Source organism: Sphaeramia orbicularis, chromosome 8, assembly GCF_902148855.1.
Source record: "Sphaeramia orbicularis chromosome 8, fSphaOr1.1, whole genome shotgun sequence".
Classification (NCBI taxonomy): domain Eukaryota; kingdom Metazoa; phylum Chordata; class Actinopteri; order Kurtiformes; family Apogonidae; genus Sphaeramia; species Sphaeramia orbicularis.
The window spans coordinates 42,160,361-42,169,596 of NC_043964.1; positions in this window are offsets into that span (position 1 = coordinate 42,160,361).

Sequence of the window (9,236 nt, forward strand, 5' to 3'; positions counted from 1 at the left end):
TGTCTGCTCCCCGGTCACCCACCTGCCTTCATCTGACCACATCTCTCTGACTGTTCCCTGGTTGACCTACCTGCCTTCCGTCCCTGACTACGTCTCCTGTCTGCGTCCCTTTAGCTTCATCTGGCTTTCCCAGTTACAGACCCATCACCTGTCCCCGACTCACCTGCTGCCTACTCCTTATTTGTTGCTTGTTTGCTGGATAATAAAGACTGTTAACACTGAGCTCCTGGTTCTGCTCTTGGGTCCTCTGTTGTACTTGTTATACTCCTTTTTGATCTGCCAAGACTCAGATTGGATTAACATCAGTTTGATTAAATCAACCTGATCATACTCATACCACAACTACTACTACTATGATATAATAATAATAATGATAATAATAATAACAATAATAATAATAGTCAACAATTGATTTATTTAAAAATACTTGAAAGTGGAATGAAACACAGCAACTGTGACATAAATAAAAAATCCATACACAATATACACACATGAACAAACACCAAGATTTCTGTGTCTACATAACCACAGACATGCTATATTATGTAGCCCACTTCTCCTGAATATTGCATACTGAATACTGGGTTCGTAAGGAAACCAAACTGTCTAATAACAAATTAATCCCTTTAAATAATGTGTCTGTCTCTCTCTCTAAATGTAATGATTTTGATTGTCTTGTATTGCTTTGATATTGCCTGGCTAATCCAAATAATAACTGTAATAAAGTTAGAATAATAATAAGCAATCACTACATTCAGTTTTACTCAGGAAAATATGACGAATGAAATATCACAACACTCTGTTTTACGAAATAATTAATTATTTACTTAAAATAATTCAAATTATTTAAATGTAACAAAACAAGCTTTCTGAAAAGAAAAAAACCCAATAAAATAAAATAAATTTCTTATTTACTGTCCACAAAAAAAAACAAAAAACAAATCACAAAGCAACCTAATCCACAGTCAATTCTCAAATTAGACCCAATAACTCACTATAAGTTTCAGGCAAATACCTTTCAATTTAAATTGAAATTCCCTTTAAGTCCCAAAAATATACACTTTAAGTTTACACAAATAATAAAATATAGCTTCTCTTCCACTCTAGATTTTTGGATTTCAATTACCTTCTGTCAGGTTCAGACCACCTAAATTCAAAGAAAGACACAAGAACACACAGGAGTCAAGTATCTCTTGCTCGCGAGGAGAGTAGTTGACAGAACACTGCTCAGTTACAATGTCCCAACTCACTCTGAGGGTCCTGCCCCTGCTCTCCTCATTTATTTCATTTGGGTGTTCCCTAGTTACATGGGTGTGATTAGTCTGAGGGTTTACGTATTGATCACATTGTTAGTACATGGGTGCATGATTATTTTCCTCTCATTAAATGTCAAAACTGAATCATCCAGACACATCTGTGTAGCCTTTGTGTGAACTTCTGCTTTTGATCAGACGACATGGGTCAACTGGTCTCCAAGGCATGGTCCCCATCTTCCAAGGTGCTTTCACTTCTGCAAAACCTGTAAAAGAACTCTAAGAGCACTTTGCCCTCATTCAGCATAGCATATAATAACATCGTAAGTATGGCATGAATGTGATAACTTATGTACAATTATTCTAACAATTCCCTCCTGTTTATCACATGAATGCTTAAATTCTCACTTCACAGTATGATCACTTCACATAGACTTTCGATCATCTGATCATTTTCATAAGAACATTCACATTTACACTCAGTCATGTTATCAATTTAGACTGTTGTAGATTCAAGGTTTTCTGGATTAAGAAACAAATCTGATAAATTAATTTCATCGTCATCATCATTTGACATCATATTTAGTGAAGCTTCTTTGTCAGATTCTTTAGGCTGAGGTCCCAGGGCAGTGGCAATGAGTTTCACAATCAGTGCCCTAATACAAGGAATACAACAACATCCACACAAGGTGAGCAGTGCAGCAAATACAGCAACTGATATCAATATAGAGGATGCCAATCCCTTAAACCTCCCAAACTTATCCATCCATCCATCCATCCATCCATCCATTCCACACAAATGCATTTATACCAGAATGGTCTTGCATCTTTGTGTTGAGGGTCCTCAGTCCCTCTATAGCTTTGGTTAACTTGCCATCTGGTGCCGTGTTGTTAGGGATGAAAGTACAACACTTCTCCAAACATTCCACACACTTCTCCTTTCTCAGCCAATAGCATGTCGAGAGCTATTCGGTTTTGGAAGGCCATTAAGGATGTGGCTGCCAGTTGCTTGTGAATTGCATTAAATCCGTCCTCAGTGTAATTGGTCAATTTCAACACATTGTAGTGGATGTAGTTTGTTCTATCAACATTCTTATTTGGGGTCACAGGAAAAATGGCGCTTAATATTGGGAAGCTTTCAAAACCACTAGCTACTTGATCTGCTAGTTTGTACTCAGTTGGAACTCCCCTGGGTACTCCTATTGAATCTATATATGTAGGGTCGCCTCCCCATAGTTTTCTCATAGCTCTTTTATTTCTGATCAATTGGTTGTGTGATTCTGTCAACAATGTTGATGACAATGAATCTTTATCAACTTTGATTACATTTACAGGCATCAGTAAGGATACTAGAGCACACGTCCCATAAAATTTCCTTGGTAAAGCATCTCTTAACACATTTCCTCCACAAAGCCACCATATGTCTGACCGTTTCCTATGTACCCAAGTAGACAGACTTTGGTTAGTTTGGCATAAGGTCGAGTTAATATGTCCTACAAAGGTCCCATCGGTTTCGTTATGAAACAAGTGAAATTTCCTGGTGCTATTTCACTACTGAATATAGGTCTAGTTGTGGATTTCTTTGCTAAGGGATAGACTTTATCCCGCTTACTACATTTAGAGTTCAGGTGGTCTTTGACATCAATGGAATCATACATTTAGGTGTCAACTCTGGAGGAGGTGGTACAATTCTCATTAGGGGTCTTGGTCCTAAACATACAACACAGTCAGACTGTGCTGCTATTCCTGCTTGTTCTGCCATTAAAAGCCAATTATTAGTCTGTCCCGTTACACCTGTCATAATTCCGTATGTTTGATCTTGAGTCAAGTCTCTAGTCTCATATACTTTTACTCCTTTTATATTTGCAAAGGATCCCATTAATACCTTTGGTTCCTCAACTGTTGTATTATCTTTTGCATCGTCCTCTGCCAAGTCACGTCTGTTTTATTCTAGGTCAAACATTTAGTCACAGGAAACTCTAGATTTCTCAAATATTACCAAACCCTAAATACTGTTAGCCTTTATGACTTCACTGACATTGAGACGGCGGGAACTCTAATTGTTCTGTTCCCCTTTGTAGTCCGACTTTTACTGGCTTTCAGTGGTGGTGGAATCTTTGAGAGATCTACAGAGTTTACAATGTGACAAGTGTATCCAAAAAGTTCTTTCTACTATTTTGACTACTGTTGGTGTTGTTAAAAGCACTTGGTACGGGCCTTCCCACTTAGGATGATACCAATGTTTCTTCTTTATTGCTTTGATTAAGACCCAGTCTCCCACAGTTATCTTCTAATTATCCTGTAGAGACAATGGCATATCAGGTACTTCCTTAGCTCCTTTCACTGTTCTATGTTGGAGAGTTTTTCTTAAATAATCTACTATAGTTGCATCATCATCCAGGTCAATATTGTTTTTGAATTCAGGTAATCTGTATGGCCTGCCATGAATAACTTCAAATGGTGTCAAACCATTTCCTGATGGAGTAATATTAATAAACGTTTTAACTAGATCAATACACTGCGTCCATGGTTTCTTAGTCTCTTCCATGCATTTCTTAACTGTTTTTTATTGTTCCATTCATTCTTTCCACTAATCCAGCACTTTGTGGATGATAAGCACAATGATTTTTTAACTTGATATGTAAGGTTTGTCCTAATTTCATCACTACCTGATTGACAAAGTGTGCTCCGTTATCACTGTATATGATTTCAGGTATTCCATACCTAGATACAGTCTCCTTACATAAAGCCTTAGCTACTACTATAGTAACTGTTTGTTTGCATGGGAATATTTCAACCCATTTGGTAAAAGCATCGATTAGTACTAAACAGTATTTTTTGTTTTCACTCTTATTTAGTTCAATAAAATCCATGTGAATTATTTGGAATGGATATTTCGGTATAGGAAACTGTCCTCTTTTAGGTCTCACATTTCCTTGTGGATTATGTTTTGCACATATTAGACATGATCTACAAAAATTTTTTGAATAATTGTTAAATCCGTATGTTGTATAATATTGGTTTACTAGGTGTACCATCCCTCTTGTTGAGACATGTGTTTTACCATGGCTCAATATAGCAGCCCATTTAAATAAGCTTTTTGGTAGAATGGGTTTTCCTTCTGGTCACTTATAGATCTTGTCTGTGAGTTTTGCACCATTTTTTGCCCATAGGTCTTTCTCTGTCTGTGAAGCGTTCTGCTGCATGTCTATTAATACTTCATCACTTACTTCCTCATTCTGCATGATATGAGTCTGTTTTAATACTGCCTTTTTTGCAGTTTCGTCTGCAAATGCATTTCCTTTTGATACTGTATCTGAGTTGTTGGTGTGTGCAGCACACTTACAAATCGCTAATTTTTTTGGTAGTTGTGCGGCTTTCAAAAGGTTTATCAACAACTCTTTATGGGTTACAGGTTTTCCTGTAGATGTTACCGTTCCACTATTGTCCCAATACTGTGCAAACACATGAACAGTGGAAAATGCATATTGACTATCTGTGTAGATTGTGGCCTTTTTGTCTTTCATTCATTTACAGGCTTCAGTGAGTGCCACTAATTCTGCTTGAGTCTGGCCTAGCATTTGGAAAGATTTCTCTGCAAGTAGTTCTACATGCTCCTGTGTCACATAGAAAGTCTACTGGTTTTCCATTTAGCAGTAAAGTTACCATAGGTCGAGAAGTGTCCGTCAAAAATAAGTCTTGTAAGTTTAGTTCAACTTCTGTGTTAAAGAAATCATACATGTGTGCTAAAGGTCCATCACTGTCTTTGTCTAATCCTTTCAATCGTTTCATAGCCAATTCTCCTTCCTCATGTGGGTCAATTTCACTTCCCTCATCACTTTCTCTCCTATCCTTACCTCGTCATGCTTGATTTCGGTTTGGACATTCACGTGCAAAGTGTCCTCTCTGTCCGCACTTCCAACATTCCTCTCCATCTCTGCTTCTGTAACCACCATAAGCTCCACGTCCTCTAGAACCTCCTTTGAATCTTCCTCTACCTTGTCCTTTTCTGAAACCTCCTCTGCCTCTTCCTTGGTAGAATACATCACTGTCTTATTCTCCATACATTATATCATTTACCTTGTTAGTTTTCTTTTTGTCTTTTGTCACTTTTTCCACATGTAGAGCATGATTTATGTATTCGTCCAATGTTCCTCCAGTCACTCCAATGTAATGTTTGTCCACCCAGTGTCTAATCCTGTCTAATGATCCTGCATCTAAAGCATTTTTTAATTGTTGTCGATATGCACCATTTTCGTCATTGTCCTCCGTAAGACCACTGTGAGCCTTAAAAACTGTTGTCATTCTGACTACAAAATTTTCAAAGGACTCATCATCCTTTTGTTTTGTGCGTCCAATTTCAGTGTAATTAGCTCGTTTGTTGAATTTAGTTCTTACTCTTTGCGCTAGGGCAGCGACTCTTGTCACCAATTCACCATTGTCATCCAAATCTGCTGAGTCTCCAATCCGTTAAGGTTGTAAGACTTCCTTAAATTTTCCATGTCAATTATACATTCTTCTACATCTATTTTAGGACTTGTCACACCTTCCACTGTCTTTTTTAAGTCTTCCATAGTCCACGTCCTATACACCAAGACTGTAGGGTTTGGTGTTAAGGTCATTCTATCCTGTCCTAGGATTTGCTACCTCGATCATTGGGTAAGCCTGTACCTCGGCGTCTGAGTCATGGTCATGGTCAAAGTCTTCCGAATCTTCTTTCTTAGTAACTACTCCTCCACCCAATGTTTTGGACCAGACTAATTTTTGTTTTTTCTTTTCTGTCTGGCTATGTGTTTGTAAGTATTTGCTTGGAGTGAATTTTTCTGATTCAGGGCAATAAGGTGGAGGTTGATCTGTCACTTCTGGATAGAGTTTGATTTAAATCTGAGGTGGTGGAGGGGGAGCGGAGGGTGCTGCTAGAACATGTACAGCACCTCCCATCGCTCCTTTCTCCTCCTGTGCTTGTTGTGGCTCTTCCTCTACTACATTTTGAGCTTGAGGTTGTTGTTGCCTACGTGGTTGTGTTTCATCATCCTCTTTTCTGTGAAACATTCTGTCTTTATACTCGTTTCCTCTGTCGTTTTTATTTTTGCCCAACTTATTTTTACCTCCTTCTTCTCTTTTCTAAGCTTCTTTTAGCCATATTTGAGCTTCTCTAAGACCTAATTTTTCCATTTTCTTTAGATTATTGTTGGCTTTTAATTTAATTTTCCCTATCAATTCACTAACATTTTGTGTGGTTAATTTACCATCGAATTCAAATTGTCATCTCCAATCTGAGAGGTTTTTTATGGAACTGGGATCCTTCAGTTCCATATATTTCCAATCATTTGTTTTTACTTCTGTTTTGTTCCTAGCTTCTTTACTATGAGTTTTCCCCATTTTGTTAAACAATTTAGACCAGTCTCATGTGTATCCCTAGTGGAGTCTCTACTTAGACTGGTTTTCAACCTGACTGTACAGTGTTTTCAATCCTCTATCAGTGGTATTTCTCAAGCTTCTACCTCAAACGAGGCGGAGAAATCTTGCCTATTGCTTCCACCAATAGCACACTGTTTTCTTCAGTCAGTTTTGGTATGAACAAAGGACAAAAATCCTTCGTTCCACTCACACTCACTTGCAGTTTTCGTGGCGGTCAACTCTCGCCTTGACCTGGCAAACCTAATTTACTTGGCAGCTCTCGCCCTGCCTGGCATTTTTGCACCACTACTCACACACACTTCCGTTTTTGCGGCGGTCAACTCTCACCTTGACCTGGCAAACCTAATTTAATTGGCAGCTCCCGCCCTGCCTGGCATTTTTGCACCGCTTAAATTATGCCAACTTCCGCCTTGGCCGGCAATTTTATGGAGTTTTATGACTTCCCTGTCAAAGGCCCTTCCAACCTATGGACTTTTATGACTTCCCTGTCAAAGGCCCTTCCAACCTATTTATTCACCTATCAGTGCCTAGGATTATAGGGTTTTCTACACGGTAACCCTCACTCACCCGTTTCCTTTTAATTCAAGACCATATTCACCCTCCTGTTGTCCTGTTCAAGGATTCTCGTCAACCGTCAGATCCCAGCCAGTGGGTCAGACTGCCGTTCCCGGAAAGGGTCTGTTTCGGTCCGCTGTTTTTGTCGCGTCCCGGCCTACACAGGAGACTGTCCCACAGGCTGGCAATCCTCAGGTGTATTGAGATCCGGCTCAAAGGACCAACTAAAAATGTCAGGTTCAGACCACCTAAATTGAAAGAAAGACACAAGAACACACAGGAGTCAAGTATCTCTTGCTCGCGAGGAGAGTAGTTGACAGAACACTGTTCAGTTACAATGTCCCAACTCACTCTGAGGGTCCTGCCCTTGCTCTCCTCATTTATTTCATTGGGGTGTTCCCTAGTTACATGGGTGTGATTAGTCTGAGGGTTTACGTATTGATCACATTGTTAGTACATGGGTGCATGATTATTTTCCTCTCATTAAATGTCAAAACTGAATCGACCAGACACATCTGTGTAGCCTTTGTGTGAACTTCTGCTTTCGATCAGACAACATGGGTCAACTGGTCTCCAAGGCATGGTCCCCATCTTCCAAGGTGCTTTCACTTCTGCAAAACCTGTAAAAGAACTCTAAGAGCACTTTGCCCTCATTCAGCATAGCATATAATAACATCATAAGTATGGCATGAATGTGATAACTTATGTACAATTGTTCTAACACCTTCTCTGCAATAACCTAAGCTAAACACATACACCTAACTCAGTGGGCCCACGCTCACAATCACGCACACATACACACAGCCGGCAAAACCCAAAATAACCCGATGCAGGCCTGATATTGCGAGGCTTGAGAGCGAGGAAATCCACAGTTTTAATCCAAAACCGATCCGAACAGAAAAGCGTTACCTCGAGATAGGGCTGCACGATTAATCGATTTTAAATCGAAATCGGATTTTTTAATTAGGACAATTTTTAAAAAAGGGAAATCGTAAAATCGATTTCATCTCTCTCATGCCTCCGGGCCGCGCGCCTCCGCGTGCCCGCGGGCTACCGTAGGCTCTTCCTGTGACAGCGGTCTGTCACAGAAGTCTGTGTAATGACCGGACGTTAAATCTGTTCATGAACCCACAGTACTTATACCAATAGAAGCCGTGGCTTCACGCACGGATCCCGCAATTGAACTATAACTGCTGCGGATCACTCATCTTCCGTTGTCCCGGATCCGTACCGTACTGTCTTCTTCCGAACCGGGTCCGGGTCTCGGGGTCATCAGCCTCAGCAGAGGAGCCCACACAGCCCTGTGCCCACACACATCCACCAGCTCCAGGATAGAATCCCTCCAGTGTGTCCTGGGTCGGTCTGTTCCACGCACGGATCCCCCAGTTTAAATAGAACCACATGTGGATCACTCATATTAACCTGGTCCACGCACGCACGACTGATGCCTGTCACTGACTGACACTGGTATCACTGCTGTGGGCCAGATACCCAGAAAAGAAAGAAAAAAAAAACTTTTTTTTTTTTTTAATAATTAATTTAGTCCTCTTACTTGCTAAATTTTTCATTCACAAATGTAAGTTCTGTAACACAAAACCAAATATTATTTATGTTTTGTAAGATGTTGAAATTTATTTAAAGCTGTTAGATAAATGTGGAAACAAAAAGGTTGTAACAACTATCAGTATTTGCTCTGATTTGGACATTTTCTTATAGTGTATTCCCCTGACAAACTTATGTTATTTTCTTGTTGTATACATTGTTTGTATACTCTACTTCATTTCAAAGATTTAATGAGGAGAAAAAACAAAACAAAACTGTAGGTTCATCACGTGATCCCATCACAGCTTTGAGGTCAGAGCAGTGGCTTGCATTGTGGGCTGCTCACGAAAACGACATCTTGACTGCTGTTGCCTTTTCTAGTTATACCCAAAAATCGAAATCGAAAATCGAGTTTTTAGAGGAAAAAATCGGGATTTTTTTTTTTTGCCAAAATCGTGCAGCCCT